Source organism: Dasypus novemcinctus, chromosome 13, assembly GCF_030445035.2.
Source record: "Dasypus novemcinctus isolate mDasNov1 chromosome 13, mDasNov1.1.hap2, whole genome shotgun sequence".
Lineage (NCBI taxonomy): Eukaryota > Metazoa > Chordata > Mammalia > Cingulata > Dasypodidae > Dasypus > Dasypus novemcinctus.
Genome location: NC_080685.1, coordinates 13,341,471 through 13,365,452, shown reverse-complemented (window position 1 = coordinate 13,365,452; position 23,982 = coordinate 13,341,471). Strand labels below are relative to the sequence as shown.

At 42.8% G+C, this 23,982-nt stretch overlaps 1 protein-coding gene and 1 pseudogene across 1 annotated transcript in view; both read left to right on the top strand.

Moving 5' to 3' along the window:
* ACTN2 (actinin alpha 2) overlaps nt 1-23,982 on the top strand; it is a 72,465-nt gene that overhangs the window by 363 nt on the left and 48,120 nt on the right.
* LOC139436322 (V-type proton ATPase 16 kDa proteolipid subunit c-like) lies at nt 55-15,515 on the top strand (annotated as a pseudogene).

The window sequence follows — 23,982 nt, the reverse complement described above, 5'->3', positions numbered from 1 at the left end:
GGCCCGCCGTCGCGCGTGTCCGTGTGTCCCTCGTGCCCTCGCCCGGCCGGCCCCATGGGCCTCACCGACGGCGTGGACCGGCTTAGAGGGCCCTTTGTGGCGGTGCTGTCCCCTGCCAGGGGGACCGCGGGTGCCCCGTTAGAAGGAACACGTTCCGGGGCGGGCACGACACTGGGGAGCGAGTGTGCGCGCGTGGGTGTGTGTCTAAGTAACGTAAGAGTTGCCAAAGGAAGGCCACTGAAGGAGAAAAGTGCAATGTGCGTGTGCTTCTGTTGCTCATATCAACCTGCGGTAGACCTGAGTCGGAAACGACCCCAGGTCTGCTTCTGACCCAGTGAGTCTGTGACCTTGACCGCAGAACTAGATTCTCCTGGCCCCTTGATGTGGTTCGTTTTGCCCTAGCCTACCCCTCGCCCTGTTAGAAAAAAGTCCTGTTAACATCAGCACCACTCCGATTGTCAGAGTTGTGCCATGGAGCAGTTGAAAATTTAGTGTTTGGGGCTTTGTGGGGAGAGATGCTGTAGGCATACCAGCGATTCTCCAAAGGAGTAATACTGATTTCACACTCTATTTATAGTTCACAGAGGTAAGTACCCCGGGACGAGGAAGTCAGCCAGGTTCTAAAAACTCCCAGCCTATCCTGGTTGGCACTCTTTGGGGGCTTACTGGAACATTCCACCGTTTCAAGGTTTCTTCTTGATCCCCTTGGCTGACCCAGGTGGGGAGTGCTCCCAGGCGGCCAAATCCCGCCTCCTCTTTGACTGGGAGCCTGGCCGGAGACCTGCTAACCTGATCTCCTGGTGACAGTGTCTTGGCAAAAGCAAAATGCCTCTATGATTTTCCCCCCTGTTTTTCGGGGAGTGGGATAAGGTGAATTTCCCTTCTAAGGGCCTGATTTAAAGGGTAACTTGTGATCAGCCATGTATGTGGGAAGAGCTCTGTGTACCTACCAGTGTGGGTGATTGCATGATAGCACATGATGAATCGATACTGGAGGTGGAAAACACATTTATCCCATATTTCTCTCCCAGGAAACAGTGTTAGCGATAAGGAGAGAAGTCCCAAATAACCAAGAGCTATTTTTATATCAAGATTTCTCTCTTTTTGCCTAACTTCTCTCTTACAATACCATTTATCACTATTATTTTAGAGCTGTAATTTACTAATTCAGTCTGCCTCACAGTTTCCTAAGGCTTCCACCATCCCTACCTTTCTTGGAAACAAGAGAATGGGAGTGATAAGTAGAAGTTAAGGCTATAAAGGCAAAACGAAATAGCAAACCTTCTAGATTTTTAAAGATTTATTGTGATGGAGCCACTTCACTGAGGGATAGTAATGTGTCATCTCCACTAGTGGGTGTATCATCAATCAGCAAGATGTTCATAAGATGTAGTTTTCTTTAAAAGTGATGAATTTTTTGCTACTTTCTTTTTTTTACTTCTACAATTTGTATTACTACATTTTTCATGGATTTTTTTAACTCCTAAGTTTTTGTTTAAAAGATTACATTTTTTTCATGTGAGAAACCATAAAATAGGTATGCCTGTTATTTTTAAAGTAATGTTGTAATTGCAGTGGGTTTTTAAAAATTATTTTTAAGAAGTACAATAGATTAATAGGGTAACTTTAATGTGAGTCTTCAAAGGTTACATTGGTATATGTCTTCTGCGATATTTAATTTTTTGTGTATTCACAATATTTTCTGATACAATGGCACTGTAATTTTTAAAGTTTGTGATTTCTATGTGAACATATTATTATAATTATATAGCACTTTAAAATCTATTATTGTAAAACAGACATGCTTCATAATCCCCGTTTAAAATAATGCTAAAATGTTTAAAGTGAAAATTCTTTTTTTTCTTTCTTTGAAATAGGTTGGATATTGTAGACACTGGGAGTTAAAAAAAAAAAAAAGTAAAAAAAACTACCTTAAGACACAGACTAGAAAAGATCCAGAAAATACTTTATTTCTACTTTTGGTATGGAACCTGCTCAAGTCAGTAAAATAATATTGACCTGTGAGCTCAGTGCAGCCAGAGCAGTGGCCTCTATTTATGTCCTATGAGACAAACTGCTGGAACAGGCCAAGGATGAAATGCCATTGTTTCTATTTGGGCTACCTTCTCCACACTTGCCATTTCAGTGATATGCCGGGTATGAGATCTGTCAACAGATGCTGGTAACACATGATGACGTCTGTGGCGTTATAATGGTTGTGGTGCCTAATTATATCCACAGTTCAGAGAGTTTCATGGGCTGTGGTAATCCTTGCTCTCTGGGGTGGAATTCCTTGCTGCAGAAGGACTTTAGTAAAAGAGTAACGCTTTTTATAAAAAAGGAAGCAATCCAGAAAATCTTGAAATTTTAAGTGAGTACTCAGAGGCCTTTCACCTTATCTTTCAGGACTGTGTTGACTGAACAGGGATAGGGATACTTATATTTTCTGTAAATAAAATGCCATTTTACGTCATATACCTCATGGGTAGAAGAAAAACTCCTGTAGTTTTATAGATACAATATTTAAAATGCTAATGGCAGGCTAAAAAGACTGAAAGATGAGGCTTACTCCTGCAGTTAGAGGGAAGGCTCTAACCATAGAGGACTCAGGTAAACCAGGCCCTCTTCAGGTTGCTCTTGAGCCTTTTGGGGCTTTGGGGTCCAGAAGCAAACTTCCCTTGGAACCAGGGAGCACATCAGCTTCTATGCACTGAAGCCTAATCAGTTGGTGACTTGTCAGAGCAGCAATGCTGAATATGTGTGCTATCTCAGTGAGCACGGTGTGCTGTCCTTAACTACCCCGGGGAGGCTCGAACGGGCCTTTTAAGGAAATAAAACAGGTGTTTCGATACAAAAAAGGTTCTTGCTGCTTTCATCTCTATATGGCTAGAGGACTGGGAAACCTTTCTGCTGGTCGTAGAGCTGTAAGAGATGAGTTCATCTATTCCACATTCCATTTCGATCCTTGTTAATAGTTCCTGAAGAAATGCAAGTCACTCTCCACGATTCACAGTTTAGATGTACTGAGTCACCTTGGAGTAGCGCCTGTCAGTTGTCTTGTTCAGGTTAAAATGTTGCCGTATAGAAGGACATGTGTGCCGGAGCAGCTGCTCACCAGGCCGGGATTAAACAGAGAGCCTGGCAATCTGAGAGTTGCCCCTCTCAGGTCAGATACCAGTAGAGGGTAACTGGTGAATATGGCCTCAAGGTAAAGTCTGTTCTCTCCTGGATAATGAAACGTATCATTACATACATTATTCCCAGGGGAAAAAAGCGCAAATTCCTTTGTTCCAATAAGGTGAATGATTAACCCCAGGCTTGTGAAATTTCTCAGACTCGTGAGACCCAGATGAATGTCAGCTCTGCCTGGTACGTTCTGTGTGACAGCAATGGGGTCATTTCACCTTTTTGAGCCTCAGCTTCTTCATCTATAAAATAAAGATAATTGATACTTGCTTTTCTCATCTCACAGGTTCTTGTCCAGAACAAATGGATCAACTAATTTATGTTAAAGGGGCTTTCTAAACTGTGAAGCAGTCTGTAAATGTTCAAATACTACTATTATCCTTGTGCAGCAAATATTTGCTAATTTTATCAGGTGGTCTAATAACAGTCAGTGCTCTGCTGGGTCTTGTAAGGGATAATGAAGCACAAGATTTGTCCCTTGGTGAATATGAGATGTACTTTTAAAGATAGAACTCACATACTTGAAAACTTAAGAAATTGTTTAATAGTAAGTGCCAGAATGCTTATTATATAGAGAACAAAAATTATAGGAGGGGGGAGTAGATGTAGTTCAAGCAGTTGAGTGCCTGCTTCCCACATGGGAGGTCCTGGATTCGATCCCCTGTCCCTTCTAAAAACAAAAGCAGACTACAAGTAACAAATGAAAAAACCGACTCAGGGGAGCCACTGTGGCTCAGTGGTTGAGCACTGGCTTCCCACATACGCAGTCCTGGGTTCAATTTCTGGCCCCCGTATTTCAAAAAGGAAAAAAAAAATTATAGGAGGTCAAATAAGGAAAATCATTGTGGATGGAGAAAAATGAGGAAGCGTTTATAAGGGAGCAGAATGTGTGTTGAGCCTTAATTTGAGTAATAACTACAAATTGCCTGAGTGGAGAGGAGACAGTGTTCCTGGCTGAGAAACAGAGTGAAAAGCACGATGTGTGTATGTGTGTGTTTGAGGGGATAGTGGTGGGAAGTGTAATATAGTAATAGTAAATGCTCACTTACCCCTTTGGCACTATCCAAGCATCCTCCTATCCATTATTGCATGGCCCCCCTTTCCCACCCTGTGAAGCACGTCATCTCTGATAAAGAGATGAAGGAACAAGCTCAGAGGGAGCAGTGTACAGAAGGAGAAAGTAACTGAGATGGCCAGGCCAGGATTCAGGTTTTCAGACTCCCAGTTCCATATTCTTGGATGATCCTGTTGCCCATGATGTGTTTGGGCAAGTGTGAAGAGCAGAGAGGCTTAATTGAAGCTAGAGTCCATGTTCAAATTTAGAGGGAATGTTGGCTAGAGAAAACGGAGCCAGATTGCAGAGGACTTTGGGTGCCAGGGTGAGTGTGGACTTTATTCTACAAGCAGTGTGGAGCTCTGGAGGTTTTTGAGCTAAGAAGAGCCGTATTAAAAATAATACTCTGTTTAAAGTAGCATATTGTAGTCAGAATAAATTGGAGTGGGTAAGGTCTGAAGCAGGGCATGGGAGAGCAAGGCAAAAGCCTGTTGTGAGACTACCCAGATGACGTCGTGAGGATTAGAACGAGGGGGCTAACAGGCCATGGCGAGGAAGGCTTCAGTTTGAGCGTGATCAGGAGGGATTATAAAAGTATTAAACCACCACTTGTCATGCCCGTGTAGGCTATTCTATAAATCCAATTAAGCAGGCATGATCCCCACCATCCTGAATTTAAAACTCAAGGCAGTGATATCTGACAAGTAGCAAACTAATGAGGAGCGTCTGTTTATCCTCTAGGAGGTTTTATCTAGCTGGAAAGCTAAATATTTACAGGATGTGCCAGTGTTCGCTGCGGGAAGTGAGCTCCGTTGCTGAGATGGCCATTGCCAGGATGGAGAGCTGGTGCTTCAGATAGCTTTTGAGGTCGGGAGACCATGGTTGACAAGCAGGAATGTAGAGGAAGATTAGGTCACAGGAGAGACCTCTGCACCCGGAGGGACTGTTGTGAGTAGGTGCTCGGTTTGCTGTGGAGAACTGCAGGTGTAGGAGTCAGAAGGTAGAAAAATCGCTTTGTCTTTCCATCCGTTCTTGGGCAGGGTGAGGTGTCCCGGGGTCTGTCCTACCCCACTAGCCAAATTCGTCAAGTAAGGAACCTGACCCCCCAAATAAGACTTTGCGTGAGTGTGGGAGGAGGACTGTGACTCTTGACTGGGAAACTTAATTAATGCCGCTTCAGAAGACTGTCAGAAGGCGCTGCAGTCGCTCGCTGCAGCTGGGAAACACCTACAGAGAGGCACAGCTCTGGAGTGGGAGGGGGAGCTACAGGACGAGCAGAGGAGTTGACGCGGAATACGTTGGAGGACAGTCGGAATTGTACCACTGTTTCCCTGGGAACGGTACGAATTCTTCCAGAAAGAACAGAAAGCAGAGATGAAGGGGAAAGCTAGAAAAAATTCAAAGGAGGAAAACTCTTGAATGCAAGGATTTGGTCTTTCTGAAGAAGTCTGAGGAAAATTTTGCACACAAACACATATCTGTCTCAGCACATGCACACACATGTGCGCACACACGGTCCTTGCCCTCCTCAGAGTTTTCTAGATCAGAAACTAGATGTTTTTCCGTGCAGCCCATTTGAGGAACAAAATATGAATGCAGCACAAGCACGCTCATTCATCCTTCCGTTCATCTGGCAGGCATTTATAATGGTCCAGCTAGGGACCAGGGGTAGAAAATTGAGTTGACCCTACCCTGGTCCTTGAGGAGGTCACAGCTGACGTCAGGAGACAGAAAAGCTCAGTGAGAAGCACAGAGGAGGGGCTGCCGATTCAACCAGGCTAGTAGAAGGAATTAGAAAATATTCCCAAAGTACCCCTCCTGCTGGGTTCCCTCCCATGTGTTCCATAGTGAATGGAAATGTCTGCCACCCAGGTGCCCAAGCCAGGCACCTGGCAGTCATCTGGACCATGTCCCTTCTCCTTTTTTTGGTTTTTCTTTAATTTATTGAAGTATATCACTCATACATAAACATACATAAACAAGAAGTGTGTAGTTATAGTTGTGAACTTAGAAAACAAACATATAGAACATCATCCGGAACTCTCGTACCTCGCCCTATCACCAACACCTTGCATTGTTGTTAAACCTTTTTAACTAATGATTAAAGAGCATTGTCAAAATATTACTACTAACCGAAGTATTTTCCCCCCAATCCACCCTATTATTATTATTAGCTTTATATCATTTATATATGAATATACATAAACAGTAAGTATACAGTAAAAGTTGTGAACTTACAAAGCAAACATGCATAACATCTTACAGGGGTTCTAAACATCAATCCTCCACCAACACCTTGCATTGTCGTGAGATGTTTTTTACAAATTATGAAAGAATATTGTCAAAATCTTACTGCTAATTATAGTCCTTATCTTACGTTTGGTGTGTTTTTTCCCCAACCCACCCTATTATTTTTCTAAATATATTTTTTATGACAGAAGCTGTAAACTTATACAACTATCATGCACAAGTGCAGAATTCCCAAACAACACCTCTCAATCAACACACCACATTGTGGTGGAACATTTGTTACAGATAGTATCATCTGATTGTTACCATGTCCATAGTATACATTTGGCTCACATTTTCTTTACTGCCCCATTATCAACACCGTACATCTTTGGCATAGAAGCAAGAATATTATGTTATTACTGCTAACCACAGTCAAAGGTGCCTCCAGCTATATTTTTCCCATGCTTCTCCACAATCCCACCACCCTGCAAGAGTGATGGAAATTTGCTCTGGCTAGCAAAGGACACTCTTGCATCTGTACCATCAACCACAATTCTCATCCACCTTTTGGTTTACCGTGCTATCCAGTTCCTAGATTATTCTCCAGCACTCTGTCAACCATCATTTACGTACCTAGACCAGCATTTTCAGCCACAACCCCATCTATAAACTAGCTGTTACTATGTGTTACCATCCCCTCTATACATTTCCACACTTTTACCATAAAGCTAATTAAAACTTTAAACATCATAGTCCATCTTAGTCTTCCTCTTATCTCCTTTAAGAATCTACCAGGTCTTGAAGATATTTTCCTACAATTTTTTCTAGAAGCTTTATGGTTCTTGTTTTTATTTTTAGGTTTTTGATCCATTTTGAGTTAAGTTTTGGATAAGGTGTGAGATAGGGGTCCTCTTTCCTTCTTTGGCTATGGATATACAGTTCTTTCAGCATCATTTGTTGAATGGACTGTTCTGCCTCAGCTGTGTAGGTTTGACAGGCTAGTCAAAAATCGCTTGACCATACATGTGAGGGTCTGTTTCTGAACCATCAGTTTGGTTCCATTGGTCTATGTGTCTGTCTTTATGCCGGTACCATGCTGTTTTTACCATTATAGCTAGGTAATATGATTTAAAGCCTGGAGATGAGAGTTTGCGTTTCCTTTTTAAGATGTTTCTGACTATTCAGGACCTCCTATCCTTCCAAGTAAATTTGATAATGGTATTTTCAATTTTTAAAAAATGCTGGTGGAATTTTTATTGGGATTGCATTGAATCTGTGTATCAATTTGAGTAGAATTGACATCTTCATGATACTTAGTCTTCCAATCCATGAACATGGAATGTTCTTCCAGTTATTTAGGACTTTTTAAATTTCTTTTAACATTGAGTTGCAGTTCTCTGAATAAAGTGCTTTATATTGTTGGCTAAGTTTATTCCTGACTATCTGAGTTTTATCTGTCATATTTTATTTTCACCACTCATTTGACACTTTTAGTTAACTTTTACTGATATAATTTTCATTTCTAGACTCTCTTCCAGGCCTCTTTCATCTGTCTTTTCTTTTTAGGCTCTAGCATACCCTTTAGAATTTCCTGAAAATCTGGTCTCTTGGTTAGAAATTCTCTCAGTTTCTGTTTATCTGTGAATATTCTAATCTCACCCTCATTTTTGAAAGACAGTCTAGCTGGATATAAGATTCTTGGCTGGAAGTTTTTCTCTTGTAGTATCTTAAATATATCAGACTACTGTCTTCTTGCCTCCCTTGTTTCTGGTGAGAAATCTGCACTTAATCTTATTGGGTGTTCCTTATATGTTATGCATTGCTTTTCTCTTGCTGTTCTCAGAATTCTTTGTCTTTGGCATTTGACATTCTGATTAGTATGTGTCTTGGAGTTGGTCTATTCAGATTTTTTCGGATGGGAGTATATTGTGCTTCCTGGATACAGTTATCTGAGTCCTTCAGTAGGGTTGGGAAATTTTCTGCCTTTATTTCTTCAAATATTTCTTCTGCCCCTTTTCCTTCTCTTCTCCTTCTGGGACACCCATAACATGTATGCTTGCATGCCTTTTGCTGTCATTTAGTTCCCTGAGACCTTGTTCAATTTTTTCCATTCTTCATCTTTTCTTTTGTATGCTCACTTTCAGAGGCCATTTCTTCAAGCTTAGAAGTCCTTTCTTTTGCCTCCTCAAATCTGCTATTATATGATTCCAATGTTTTTTCAATTTCATTTATTGCGCCATTCATTCCCATAAGATCTGCTATTTTTCTTTGTGGGCTTTCAAATTCTTCTTTGTGCTCATCCAGTGTCTTCTTAATATCCTTAGTCTCTTTAGCCATGTCATTGAATTTATAAAGGAGATTTGTTTGAACATGTACGATTAGTTGTCTCAACTCCTTTATGTCATCTGGAGACTTATCTTGTTCCCTTAACTGTTCCTAAACTGTTTCTTTAACTGTTCTCTGTTTCTTGGTGTGGATTGTAACTTTTGTTGGCTCTTGGCATCTGACTTACTAGAGTGTTTATTCTGGGTGCAGTTTTTCTCTTTAGTTTAGGGCCTCCTGCCCTTTCTCCCTTGCTGGTTGTGCAGTAGGAACCAAGGATGTAGTTGGTGCTATAAGCTGTGGAGGCTCAAGCTGCCCTAATTGCCCTAGGGACCAATGAAACTTCTCCCAACTTTCTCCTTTACTAGGGCCAGGACAGAGTCATAGCTGTGTGGAATAATCCACATTGTGCAGGCCTAGACTGTAGTTATCCAGAGAGACTGATGAAGCTTCAAGCCCCTTTTTCCCCTGCCTGGGGTGGGATGGAGCTGCAGGTGTGGGCAGCAATCTATGCAATGTGGGTCCAAGATGACCGCAGTTGTCCTGGTAGACTTCTGATTATTCAGTCTGTGCCGGCCAAAGGTACCTGCAGTTACCTGGATAAGCTGGTACAGGGCTCGTCAGCCTCCTCCCTGCCAGAGAGGGGGGCTTGAAGCCTAGTCTAGTGCTGCAGGCTGTTCTGGGTGAAAGAAGCTGGTTCCTACTGTCACTGATTTTTGGTCCTGACTTCCCTTGAGGCTGGGGGCAGAGTCAAAATGGCGACCATCGGCCTCTTTCCGACTTGGACAGGTTCAAATTTTAGCTGTTCTTAGGATTATTCTTTAGCCCACTGAATTTACTAATCAGTAAATGATCAGTAAAAGTTGGTGCCCACCCATCTCTTCCTCCCCCATTTTTTGGAATTTCAGCCGTGGAACAGGTTCCGAGGTGGCTTGTGCCTCCAGTGGAGGATGGGCACTGTCCTCCTGGGCGTGGAGCACTTTACTTATGAGTCTTCCCTGCAGATGGGCAGTCTCCTTCTTCCATTCCTTCAACGATGTGGCAGGATGCTCTTCTGTCTCCTGGAGCCCCCAAACAGGGGCTTCAGCTAGTTCCAGAGAGCTCGGGGTGATTGCTAACTGCCCTGTAGCTGGAACTGACTCTAGAAGCTCCTTACTCCACCGCCATCTTGCTGGCTGTACTGTCCTTTCTCTTTTTATGTGCCACTGCCTCCAGTCTTTTCTACATTCCCCGCCAAGATTATGGTGGCAACCTCGGATTTTGTCACCCTTCCACAGATCATGCTTGTATCTAGGCTTTTCTCCCTGATACTGACAAGAATGATCTTTATGAAACACAAGCCTGGCCATGGTATTTTCTGCTGCAAGTTTTTCTATGATTCGTCATTGTCTTCAGGGAAGTTTAGACCTCTTAAAGTGGTTTGCGAGGCCGTGTCTGTGTTGCAGAAAAGAGAACTGTAATTGCTATGAGTAGCTCTTCCTTATGTTGTCAGGAATATATTTGTGTAGATTTACAAAGCAAGTATCTTCATTTTCTTCTTTTATCCCCTTGTCATATAAAATAAGTTGTCTTAACTTTACACCTTAATATTTAAGACACCAGAACTAGCCCTTGTCTACTTTCCGTCTCAGGTACTTTAAGATCCAGCCCTGCTCAGTGTCTCTCAGCACATCTTACTTGCTCCTTTGCCATGTGTACAACCACTCGCTCCTCTCTCTGTCTTGGGAGCGCCTCATCCTTCAGTCCCTCTGCTGAGGCGCCATAGCCCCCAGGCCTGTCCTCTCAAAATTGTCCCACTTGGTGCTTTCTTGTCTCAGCTCCAGTTGTGAGCAGGCACTGGTCTCTGTAGTCATCAGGCCCTACTGTATCCACACAGTCTACACTTGCATTTGCTGAAGGAATGAGTAAGGACTAAACATTTTTGGTATTCTTTATGCTATAAATCCTTGAGCTGTGTGTTTATTAATTCAATTCATACTTGTTTAATTTTTTTTTCTTTAAAAAAACGTTTTTAAAGTCTTTTCTCAGGTCTCCAAAACAATGGAGTCCTCTGGCTTGATTTCATGTTGTTTAAGACTGTTGAGCCTTAAAGATACAACCTTAAAGAAAAAGAATTTGCAATTTAGAGCTTTCAGAATTAAAATCATATGTGCAGATTTATTTAAATTATAACAAAATGTGTCACCATTATTTATGAAAAAAAGTTTTGGTATCATAAATCTGATTCGAATTGAGTGGGTTTTTTTTTTAACCCAGATTAAAAACCTTCATCCACTTAATAAAGAAAATGTGAGATTCATGTATGAGTTGGAGAAATATAAATTAAAATTTTTGTTTTTTTATATAAAACATGGTTTAAATTTTTAAAAAGATGTAGGATGCTTCAAAGATAGTTTGTGGGGAATGGGGAATAGTGTTTAATGTGAAGCTATGATTGACTCTTTAAAAAAATTTTTTTTCTTTATATTTAAGGAGCTTTAGATTACATACATGCTACATATGATTGACTCTTAACAATTGTCTTATGCAGATAATTGTAACTGAGATTGAGAATCAAGAAATCTATCTTTTAGAACCATAAGGAACCTTTAAGTTACTTTATTATAGTCAAATGAGGTGTGAAAATAATAACTATTTAGAAGATAGGTAGTTTCATTGTTCTTTGATAGGATTTTGAGATATTTTATGGGAGATATCAGTTTTCCCAATATTGAACATTTTGACCTCCAAAAATTGCACATTCATACGGTTTAACCCAATAAAACCACTTTCCCACTGCTTTCTCACTGAATGCAAGATCCTTGACCAACACCACACAAAAGCCAAGCCTTTAAACGCAATTCTAATAGTTTCCAGTCTTCTCTCTAATACCTTTAGTATTGGTATATGAAGGGAAGTGGGCTGCTGGGTTTTGAAGAATTTTAAAATGTGGGACTTGGGTTGAGGGCTTGATATCCAATGGAAATACCAAGCAGATAATGGTAGATGAAGAACTGGAGCTCAGGAGAATGGTCAAGGCTAGAGATTTAGGTCTAGGAGTTAGTTGCATATAGGCAATGGTTGAAACTATGGGAATGGAAAATGAAAGATCTTTCAGGAAGGTGCTGAGGTGAGCTAATAGAGGACTTTTAGAGGAAGCAGTGCCACCAGCTAAATGGAAGCCTTCTGTGCGTGAAAGCATGAATGATGGAGGGAGCTGGGAACTCAGACAACTTGGAACCACTTAAACTGTTAGGATGCCTTTGCTTTTCTTTCTGGAAAAATCTCACCTTGCTATTCCATTGCAACTTTATCAGTCAGTCTGAATCTGGCATCTGAATTTGAGTTTTAACTGCTGGAACAGAAACCCTGGGATTTGGCAGTGTGGAATGGGATATCTTTTAGCTCATGAGACAAGTTGTATTTTCAGAGGAAGTGAAAAGCTGTAAAATTATTCATGGTGTTATGTTTAAGTCTGTGACATAGAATTTCTTATGAAATTGGAAAGACGAATAGTAGGCTTTATTGAGAAAGACTAATAAAAATTTGTAAGAATCCTGCAAGAAAGACATTTTCTTTTGTCTTTTAATATGGATTTAATTCAAGATAGTTGTGGTTTTTCTCTATTTTGTAATTCATAAAATTAAGGCAACTAAGCAGAATGGGTATAACCCAGCAGTTGAGCACCTGCTTTGCACGTATGAGGTCTAGGGTTCAATCCCCAGTACTCCCTTAAAAAAAAAATTAGGGCAAATGAATTGAATTCTTTTCCTCATTATTTTGGGCTTAAAAATAATATAAATGTTTTGAGTGTGGGAGTATTAGTCATGAAACTGGTAAAAGAAGTAAAATTAACAGCTTAGAGGTAATATTTTTCTGTTTTAAAAAACATTTTTTGGGGAGAGGAAGGAGCAAGGATCGATCTTGCTGCTATACAGTAGGAGTGGTGTTAGTTGGAAAAATCAACCTATTTTACATTTTGCAAACTGTATAACTTCTATTCCACTATTGAAATTTTATGAAATATAAAGTGGCTAATGATTTTTATTGCATACTTAGGCAATAAAAATTGGCAAAAAAATTTTTTAAATTTGAATAACAGAAGGACGTGTTTCTATTTTTTTCGATATCATGCAAAAACAGATAGAATTCCAGTGAGAGTAAAAGGATATTTTTTTCTTTTTCTTTTTTGCCTTTTTAAAGTGATATTTTAATAAATGGATTTTTGCCAGTTAATTAAAGAAAGACTGGGGGGAGTGGTTTGACATCACTTTTTTTTTTTTTAAGATTTATTTTTTTATTTATTTCTCATTTGCTGTGTGTTCTGTGTCCACTTGTATTTTTGTCAGCACCCGGAAACTGTGTCTCTTTTCGTTGTGTCATCTTCCTGCGTCAGCTCTCCATGTGTGCAGTGCCATTCCTGGGCAGGCTGTACTTTTTTTGTGCTGGGCGGCTCTCCTTACGGGGCGCACTCCTTGTGTGTGGTGCTCCCCTACACAGGGAACACCCCTGCATGGCACAGCACTCCTTGTGCACATCAGCACTGTGCGTGGGCCAGCTCATCACACAGGTCAGGAGGCCCTGGGTTTGAACCTTGGACCTCTCATTTGGTAGGCGGATGCCCTATCCATTGGGCCAAATCCACTTCTGACATATCACTCTTAGTATCCCAACCCCTTTTCACTGTATAAGGCTGAGAAGCAACAATTTATCAAGAATTTCCAGGCACTGAATATATTATTTTATATACTTTTTACTGCGGTCTTGATAGGTGTATGTTAAGCGCATTTTTAAACTGGGGGATTAAGTAACTTGGCCAAGGATAGTTGAGGGGTAGGAAACTGGTAGCTGAAAAATCAATACTTTTGTCTAAATTGTGAAGACAGTTTTGCTTCACAGTTTGGGTTTATAAAATACGGACGGGCTAATTAATTTATTGCCATGTTTATGGCCTGTAAGTGGTAAAGCTGAGTTTCCACTCCAGGCCCTGCTGTTAACTACTACACTTGCTCCGTTTTGGTTGCTTTCTGCTCTGATTGGTAAGATAGTAGTCAGTGCACCAACCCGAAGCCTGGGACTGAGGAGTCTTACTTTTTCACTTACCCAACCACCTGTTGCCCTGCCATTGGTTATAATGGGGAGGCGACGCTGGAAGGCTTTAAGGAGTCCTTGGAGGGTGGTGGGCAGGATGGGGCAGGGGCAGTGATGATCTGGAAGGTTGCGAGGAAGCCAGAGAGCTTGACAAGGAGGAAGATGATGACCAGAGAGCTGTTAAAGATCAGATGTAGAGAGAAACCAATCCTGGGCGGCCAAGGCTGGCGCCTTCCTGTGGGCTGCACACCCCAGGGCAGATGCCTCCAAAATCCACAAGTCCCTCACCTGGTGGGAGGGAGTGTCCTTCCTTTGGGAATCCAGGGACTTTTTAAAGGAATGCTCCGTCCTAATCATGTGTGAATTTTAGTCTATCTCTTCCTTGTACTTTTCAGGTTTGGGGAAGGAATTCCGTCTTGGTGGCCTGCTTGTGTGTGTGTGTGTTTCAGTTGCGATGTACAGTTTGTACTTGGTATTGTCCTGAGTGCTTGCTGCAATGTTCGGGAATTCTCACCCTGGCCGGGTCTTCTTGTTAGAGAGGTTTATACTATTGCTTTGTAAAAAAAGTCTTTTGGTGGGAGTTTTCCAATATTTTTCAACGTCAAAGCCTCCCTGGAAGCTCCTGCTTCCCCAGGTGAGGGAGTGGACACACCGGACTGGACACCTGTGAGGGTTACTGGGATGGAGCAGGGTCTGGCCTTTTCCGGTTAAATGGGGACTTGGGATCTCTGGCGGAGGGTGGGCTCCACTGCCTTGGGAGAGGGGACGGCGTGGCCCAGGGCCCGGACAAGCCTGAGGCAGTGCCTCCTCTCACCTCATGCCAGGGCTCCTTCTCCCCGTCCCCCTGGAATCTCCTCCCCACTCCAGCGTGTGAGGTGGCCCGAGGCCCGCCTGAGGCACAAACAGGAGCCTTGACTTCCAGGCTGGGAGGCCAACGGTGACAGTTCCTCAGGCATTTCCACCACTATTCTGGCCACGTGAAGCTGGTGTGAAACACGCACACACCACCAAACCCTGCTTCCCTCCGGGGAAGGGTGTGTGTGTCTGTGGATTTTTAATGTCTAAACCAGTACAGCGGGAACATCTGATGAGAATGAGAAAGAAAATAAGAGGCGTGGCGCCTCCGCCGCCGCCCGCACACCTGCCCGCACCCCCGCCTTGGCCGCCCAGCTCACCCCCAGCCCTGCCGTGGACTTTTTCCGGCTCCCGGGCAGCCCCGAGTGCGCCTCCTTTTGCGCCATCATGGGTGCCTCGGCTACCATGGTGGCTTTAGCACCCTAGGCGCCGCCTCTGGCACGGCCAAGAGTGGCACGGGCACCGCGGACGTGTCTGTCACGCAGCCAGAACTGATGGTGAAGTCCATCATCCCTGTGGTCATGGCTTGCCTCATCGCCTTCTGTGGCCTGGTGGTGGCCGTCCTCATCACCAGCTCACTGAGAGATGACATCCCCCTCTTCAGAGTTCCCTGCAGCTGGGCGTGGGCCTGTGTGGTCTGGCGACTGGCCTTGCCATTGGCATCGTAGGGGACGCTGGCGTGCGGGGCGCTGCCCTGCAGCCCCAGCTCTTTGTGGGCATGACCTCGATCCTCAGCCTCGCCGAGGTGCTGGGCCTCTCCGGCCTCGTCGTCGCCCTCATCCTTCCCACCAAGTAGCCCCGCAGCCGGTTCCCGTGTAAAGACCCCTTTCATTCCAGAACAGCCCGGCCCGCACGCCCGGGCCCGCCCCCAGCAGCTGGCCTTGCACATGCACGGTATCGCTCCCAGCCCTGCCCCGCGCGTGGACGTCTGCCCGCCGTGTCCCCCGCACCCTGGCCAGGGAGGACGCCGTCCTCTGGCCCCACCTGCCACCCTAGAGGGCCCTGTGTGTAGGGATGGATTGGAGGTGTCGTTGTCTCCTCGTTGGATGTTTATTTATAAAAGATTTGACCCGTCCTTGCGTCTGTGGAGCTGCCCTCGTGTTCCCTCCATGTGGTAGCCCTAGCTAGAGTGCTGCCACGTGGGCTTTCGTGTGCCGAGACTCCCCTGGAGGCAATGCCGCGCCTGGGGGGCGGCGTGTGGGGGCCCTGGGACCTGGCGCAGGAGCTGTGTCCAGTAAAGTCCTCGGATGCGAAAATAAATGAACAAATAAGAGGCACGGCAGAGGTGGTCACCTAAGGGTTTTCTCCCAGTCAGGCTCTGGGGGTTGCTTTGTCCAGCAGAAATGCCAAAGGGGGAGGGAAAGACCCAGGCAAAGCCAACGAAACCTCTCAAGTGGCCTTTTATAGGACAGGCCACTAAGGGCATGCGTTTGGAATTAACTGCTGGGATGTCTGACTCAGTTCCAAAAGAGGCCAGAGTTCAGGATGCCTGAGTATCTGAGTCACCTCCCTGCTGGAAGTGGAAACTGAGGCTTGAAGAGGCAAGAGTGTGGATGAGAAGTCATCCACCTACAGGGGTGATGTCTAAGGCTAGAGCTCCGCAGAGTTTTAGCCCCCCTTGTTTCGGAAAGGCAGTGCCAAGAACTTGCTGTACTTCACGTTAAAGAAATCCTGCATTTCTTTTATTTATTTAATGTTAAGGAAAATTTCAAACATACGCAAAAGCAAAGAGAATATAATGACTCTCTCAGAACCCAATTGGCCAAGGAAAACTAGGTCCCACGAACAAGGGATGTCGGGTTCTCAGATGAATACAACGTTTTTATGTCTAACAAATACTTTATTCTTTAAACAAAAACGTGAAAGACAGGGGCGTGAGGCACAACTGTGAGGTAGACGGCTTGGTCCCTGCTGCTCTCTGCCATTTTGGAGCTCCTCCCCTCACCCCCCTCCTGCATCCCCTCTGGCCTTCCCAGCCTTCTCCCTCCTGTAGTGTACACGTCCCTCAACCCCCAGATTCGCCCACGATCTCTCATCCCCTTAATATTCGAGTTGTCTAATCCTGTAAGTGACAGATTCCTGAGACCCACTTACCCAGAGATCCCTGACATTTGAAAGGTGACCTTTCTGAGACAATGCCCTCTTGTCTAATTCCGGAAGGACCCTGATGGGGAGTTTCAGGCTTAACAGAAGAAGAAGGGATTGAGAAAGCACTTCAGGCACAGGTGAGGCCTCTTACCTGTAACTCCAGGCGGCCCACCCCTGTCGTGCCCACGTGTGACGTCCACACTTAGGGCGCGAGCTGTGGGGAGGCAGCATCTCTGTCCTCCTGGCACAGTATTTGCTGCAGACTCATCCTGTAAACTCTACCAATGAGGCTTACCGATCCAGTCCTCCCTATCCCTGTGAGCTGGAGACGGGGTGGGACAGTGTCTGAGGTGCTGTGTTTCTGCGGCCGCAGCTCGCCTCCGCCAGCCCCGCTGGGCAGAGCAGGAGCACAGGGACGTGGTGAGGGTTCTTGGGGCAAGCTGATCGTGAGGCGCGGTCTTGCCAAGACTGCCTCCCGAGGCGGGGAGCGGGGAGGGGTTTGTTCAGGCGCACACCGGGTCCTCGTCCTCTTAGATACATGAATTTCCGGTGTCACCTCAGAAGTTTCGGGGCTGCGCACATCCAGGACACCTCAGGCATGACCTGAGTCGTTTTACCCCTAGAAGATGCGGGCTCGTGGGAGGAGCAGCAAAATGGCCGCGGGACCTGGGGCAAACCGCTTCCGCTTTCAGGGCCTCTAGGCCTTTTACGTCTGAAACGATGGGGAATGGGGTAATTCCAGAGGTAGGGAGACCCCACGTCCAGATTTGCCCAGGATACTCACAGTTACGACTGTTGCCCCAGAGTAATTGTAAATCTATATACTCACACTTCAGGCCATGTGATATTGTTATCTGTGCTAGGTAGTAAGAATGCTTGTTTTGCACACCTGAAAAATTAGATGTTATTTAACTGTCAGAACCAAAGTCGATCTCTAGCTCTGTTCTGACGGTTGGTCTTTCCTAAAAATCATCGGGATTTATTTGTATGCTTGGATGCTTGAAAATCTGGGAGTGAAATGGTGAAAATATTTTTAAATGGGAAGAAATAAATCTTGTTTTCCTTTGCGAGAATATCATGTTTAATATAAAATTTTCCTTATTTCTATACTTAGAAATAAGGCTAGCCATCACTATTAGAGCCCTAAAAGGACTTGGTGGGGATGCCGGAAAAACCCTGTCAGACATACCTGGGGTGTGACGGCGTGTTCTATTACTGTGACTGGTATCTGGGTAACTGGATACCTTGGACACCAGAGGATTTCTATCCCATGGGTCTAGGACTTGGACAGTGTGTACCTTCCTCACCAGGGTATTAAAATGTAATGTCGAAGCTGGGATTCTAATGTGAAACTTAAAAAAGAATCTTGCAGTAGCACTTCCTGAGTGATTAACCGAAAAAATGTAGGGCTGCTGGAGTATATCAAATTTAAGCCCATAGAGGTGTTATGATAATTAAATGAGTTAGTATGTGTAAATTTTTAGAACAATACCTGGTACATAGTAAATGCTCAATAAATGACAAATCATGCTGCATATGTTGCTCTACAACTTGTATTCTAACATTATACATAGAGGTAGTGTGGGATAATGTTTGAAAGCGTGTGTTCTGAATCTAATCACCTAATGCAAACCTAGTTCCACCCTGTACTAGCTTTGTGACCCAAAGAGTAGGTAACTTTCTCCGCTTCCTCCTCTGGAAAGTGGAGATAATATCTCCTGCATCCTAGCATCGTTAGAAGAATTAAATCAAATAATATATGTAGAACAATTAGAATGACTACCTTGTACTAGTTACTCAAAAGATGCTTATTATCAATACATCATTAAAACTGCTCAGTATTTCATGTTATTGGTATACCATAATTTATTTACCCATTCTATTATAGATGGTGATTTAGATTATTTTTAATTATTCATTGTTACAAAAAGGGCTGCTTACTATAATTCCTTCTACCATTTAAAAATTAAAATAACCTTGTGTCTACCTTCACTTGCATGAAGAAAACTACTGCAGTTAACATTTTTCCACTCTCATTGTAGTTTGCAATCTGAATAAACACTTTCAAGACTGGAAAAAAAAAATTTAAGTAGTTTTTTTCCCCTCTAGTCCATGAATTTGGAGGACTCCTGAGGTAAACAGCATAATTACCGATAACCCAGGGAAGAGCAAAGAAAATAGTTGAGAAGTCTGAGCTAACAAATTGTATATATTTTCCTGAATTACTTTTTAAAGATACATTTTAAAAGTATTACATAATAACACATGTAAAATGTAAATACATGCACACACACACATATGGATAAGAAGATTCAAAAAGGTGCAACCCAGAAAAAATCAGTATTAACGTTTTGCCATAATACCTAATAGGTCACTTTATGCTGTAATGTAGACGTGTATATTATTTATTTATTAGTATATAATGGCCTGAAACAGTGGCCAAGATATGGTCAGCCTTAGGGAAGACCTTGATGGAAGAAATCCCAGCCTTGGTTCTCTCCAGTGTGGAGTTGGCAGGAACTCTGGGAATGCCCAGCTTCCCCTTCTTTTTTTTTTTTTTTTTTAAATCCCATATGTTAACCTGAGTTTTCCCTATCTTTAGAGGAAACTTGTATACATACCTGACTGCAGGCTGTTCCTTACTTAGAGCTGTGCTCTGATCCAGGAAACCAATTCAGAGAATATGGTGCATTACAGAGAGCTGTTTCATTCTCAAATGAATGCTTAAATCCCTGTGTAGGCAGCCATTTATTTGGGCCCCTGAAAATAGTAACAGTTTGGTGAACTTGAATTAAAGAATATTTATTTTGCTCTATGTGTAGTACAAGCTGCTTCCCCAGTTGCCAGGACGGGCTGGGGGAAACACCAGGGTGCTTTTCTTTAAGCTTGAACTCATCCCCGAGCAGAGTGTAATGAAAGGGCAATAAAGGCTGGTGTTGCCTGAAACGGAGCAACAGTTGGGGCTGCCCTGTCACATGGCCGTACCATGCACAGAATTCCGTAGCCTCCGAGGGAAACAAGATATTCTGGGAAGCGTAACTCAGGATCAATCATATGTAAGGATGTTTGTTGGGAGCCTTAAATGCTTCTTACCAGCAAGTACCCAGAGGAACTCTCCAGCTTGGGGGCACCTGTTACTCCGCAGAACATCCAGGCGGTCCCTGCCAGCCTTCTGGCCCCAGGAAGTCCTTAAGGGCCGATGACTGTGCATCAGTAGCTTTTATGGGCTTTTTTGAACTTACTGCCTTATACCTTTTAGAGTAAAAATGACTTAGGTTTTTATTCTAAAACTATTATTTGGGTTAGGTTTAGCCTATGCTTCAGCTCTCAAATAGTTGGAGAAGAATCTGCATATTTCTGGGTTTAACTCTCTTCTGGATTTGATAACAGTTTCATTAAGCATTGTTAGCTGTCGTTTTGAAGTGCGAATGCTGTATTGTTTTGTATATATATAATTAGAATTTTGTTTGAAGAATTTTAAAACACTCCTTGGAATTAGCATAGAGCTTGCGTGGATTGCAAACTAGCATGGGGAATAAATGGCTCAGAAATGACTTTGCTATGTTGCTTAACTCTAATTGGGGGAGGCTATAGAGATATAGAAATGAGTAATTTCAACTGAAAAACAAGAATTAGGAGAATGAGTAATCAGGACTCCTATAAGTGGTATAAAATGTTTGTAGGAAATTGTCTTGAGTGAGGAGGGAATTAACAGATGGAAATACTTTAGTTTCCAGATAAATGTGAGATCTTTGTGAAACAGAGAAGTGTTAAATAATTCAACCCAAACCCAGTATTATTTATGGTGATCAGTATAAGAGCGAACATGGGGACACATATTGGGTTTTAAAAGGAAAGATTGACATGGAAAAGGAATGCAATGGGAGTAAGCCAAAATTTAATGTTATTTTCACAGGACAAGAGGAAGATACTGTCATGTAAGATTAACAAATGGTAGACTGAAATTAGTTCTATGTATCATTCTTGTGTATTTAGTACTATTTGCCATCACTGAAATCAGTGTTTGGACTGGAATAGTGAATTTTTTTTAACATACCTGAATGTTGACCTCTTTTTAGAAGAAAGATAAAACTGAGTATTAAAGGATAATTCTCAAATAAAGGTAAAATCAGATTCCCATACAAATATAAAATGGACATGTGTTAAAAAGTGTTATTTAACTCATTAATGAGAAAACTCATGCAGTGTTACAGCCAGTTCAAAAGAGTGTACAAAAAATAGACACATTTGTAGATCAGGAATGTTGAAATGAATGTCTAGATGGAAGCAAGCTTTTTCTGGTGGGGGGAGGAGGGTTGTCCCTCTATGTCAATGCTTTTGCATGTCTAGAGATAAGAATTACTCTGTATTTTATCAGTTATCTATGACTTAAGAGTTGTAAAATGACAGACTGGGGTATTAGAGACGATGCGTAAATTTTCTATTGAAGCCGGTTTTCTGTGACTCACAGATTTTTCCCTGTATAAAATAGCTTTGTTAGCCATTTCTTCCTTCCATATACCGTAGCTTTAATGTAGTGCATCTTTTTGGAAGATGTGGGAGAGATTCCATATATCAGAGAGGCCATTCCTCAAGCTGAAATGAACTAGATTTGACTTGGCTGAAAAACCTGAAAAACATTGTGTTTTTCCCCCTGTTAAGCAGCTTCAGTGTTTAGCGCCCATATATCTTCTGAGCTAGCGCATGGGCTAAATAGAAGCCAGTATTAAGAGACTGGCAGTTGAACCCTAAAATTCACATTTCAGAATTTCTGATCAAGACCAGAACTGGGTAGGATTTTCTTTTCAAGTACTAGGAGAGCCATCTTTAACCCACCCACTTAAAGTATCATCTATTAGCCTGATTCTATTTTTAGATACCCTTACCAGTGAGATTGCCTTTTGTTTTTTACAAGGTATTTTTTTTCTCAACATTGCCAAATCTTTCTTAACACTTAAAGGATTCTGCAGTTAAGTTTGGAGTGATAATTTAAACCAAAACAGATATAGATTTTTTAGCTCATTAGTTTTTTCAATTAAAAAATCTGATTGCTATCCTTTTGATCTGTCCCAGAAAGTCTGACAAATAAGATCTTCACTCAGCAAATACTGAGTGATACTATGGCACAGGTACTGTTGGAATGTAAAATAGAAATCAAAACAAAGATCCTTGCTGTTCATAAGTCACTTTCACCATCATTTCTTAGAATGTTCAAGGGGTGGGTGATAATTATGACAACTGTTGAGTTGTTTGTGGGCTTTCCTACCCCTTGGTTGAAGTATACTAAGATATTGTATAGAAATAAATCTTGAATCCTGCTTGTGGGAAGTTTGTTGGAGTTGTTGGATGGGAAAAGGCTACCTCTTTTTTTTTTAACCTTGTCTTTGGGTAATTAAAGTTGTATCTCTGCGTATCCCTGGAACTCCATAAAGTTAAAACTTTACTTTGGTGCTGTTCCAATTTATGACTGAAATTGTCTCACAGTTTAAACTTGAAGCATTGACAATTTGAACTTGGACAAGCTCTGCACATGGGAGTGCAGGTGCATGCTCATTCACCAGAAGCATCTGACACCTGCTGGGTGCTGGGCTTTTGGGTGATGCAAACGTGAATACGGTAGGATTTGAGGCTGCTGTGCTCATTTTTGTGCCTTTGATTCATGATATGAATGCTTCCAGGCATAGAAAAGCCTGGGGAGCCCGCCTTGGGCCTGGCTTTTACAATGGAATGAGATGGAATTTACCTTTTTACAGGAATGAATTTTAACTTTTGTACCTGGTGTTTTATGAACCAAATCCTGATTCAAGTACGGCCCATTATTTTAACTGCCCCTTAATAATAAGTTAAAAAAATTTTACTGGCAAAGTATTTTTTACACCTTAATGGCAAAAACACCTTCTACCAGAGGAAGTTAAGCTATGATAATGGTGCTGTTTGTTCTTTGAACGGCAGTCTGCATACTTGCTGATACATGGGAAGAGACAAAGACCCAGGAGCTTTCATTGTTCTTGGATCCCAGACCTTCTTGCTTTCCCCTTCTGTCTGTATACAGCACTCTGTGAATTGTGCCAAGCAACAGCATGTTGATGCTTAGTTACTGGAGGTGGAATACTTCATATGCTCAAGTAGACTTAAATCGTGACTATAGTCTGCCTTTATTTTTCTGAGTTTAACAGTCTTACCCAACCTAAGCAAGATTATGCAATGATTTTGTTCTCTTTAAATTTAAACCCAGAGCACCTCAAATTTCTCTGAATTGCTGTCACCGTTTGCTGTTCTTTTGTGTTTCTGTAGCAGTTATATTTGCAAAATATTTTGCAGTCTTTTATAATCCATCTTATTTCACAGCAAACTAGTTGAGTTAGACTAAGAATGTATTGCTTCAGGGAAGAAACAAGCCATGGGGGGGGGGGCGTGCACTGCCTTGCCCACCCCCCTAAACACCCGCAAACTCCCACCCTGACACGAAGAGCCAGGTTGGAATTTAAGGGCTGCTGTTTCCCAGGGATTGCTTAACTGAGCTGTCACATACCATGTTATCTAACGGGATCCTAAGCAGAGATGTGTGGGCAGAGTATAAAAGGTCTGCCCTCTGTGTAGTTAGAAGCCTGATTATGTAAGTTATGAGAACGTTAGAGCCCGAAATGGACCTGCAAGACATTCTGGCAATTGATTGTGGCACCTGCAGGATCTTAAAAGTTCTTTTACTTACGTATGCCTTGCTTTGATTTGGTTTTTTATTTTGTGTGAGCCGTTGAAAGGTGTACCCGGGCCCTTAGCACCCCATAGTTTTGGAATCTTTTTCAGCATCAAATGATTGTTCCTTCATCAGGCTGAACGGTTAGTCCCCACCGTGTTGACTTCTGGGCCCAGAGAGCCTCTTGATGTCAGCGTGAACTCCAGCAGAAACACCTTTTAAATGCGTGGTGTTTTTAACACTCGAGTGAGTGGAGATTTAAATGTAAGGTCTTGCTGCTGATTCCCAACCAAGTAGTCCTTTTGTTGGGGCCACTGGCAGGAGGATCAAGCACTGCAGTTCCTGGGGCATGTGTGTACCTCTGGGGTCTTTCTGGCGTGGGGGGCTGCTGCTTCGTCCGGACTGTAAAACCTCATAGTGAACCAGTGCTTTCCACTTTTGCCAGCCTGGGGACGGCAGGGCTTTGTGCCCACCCGAG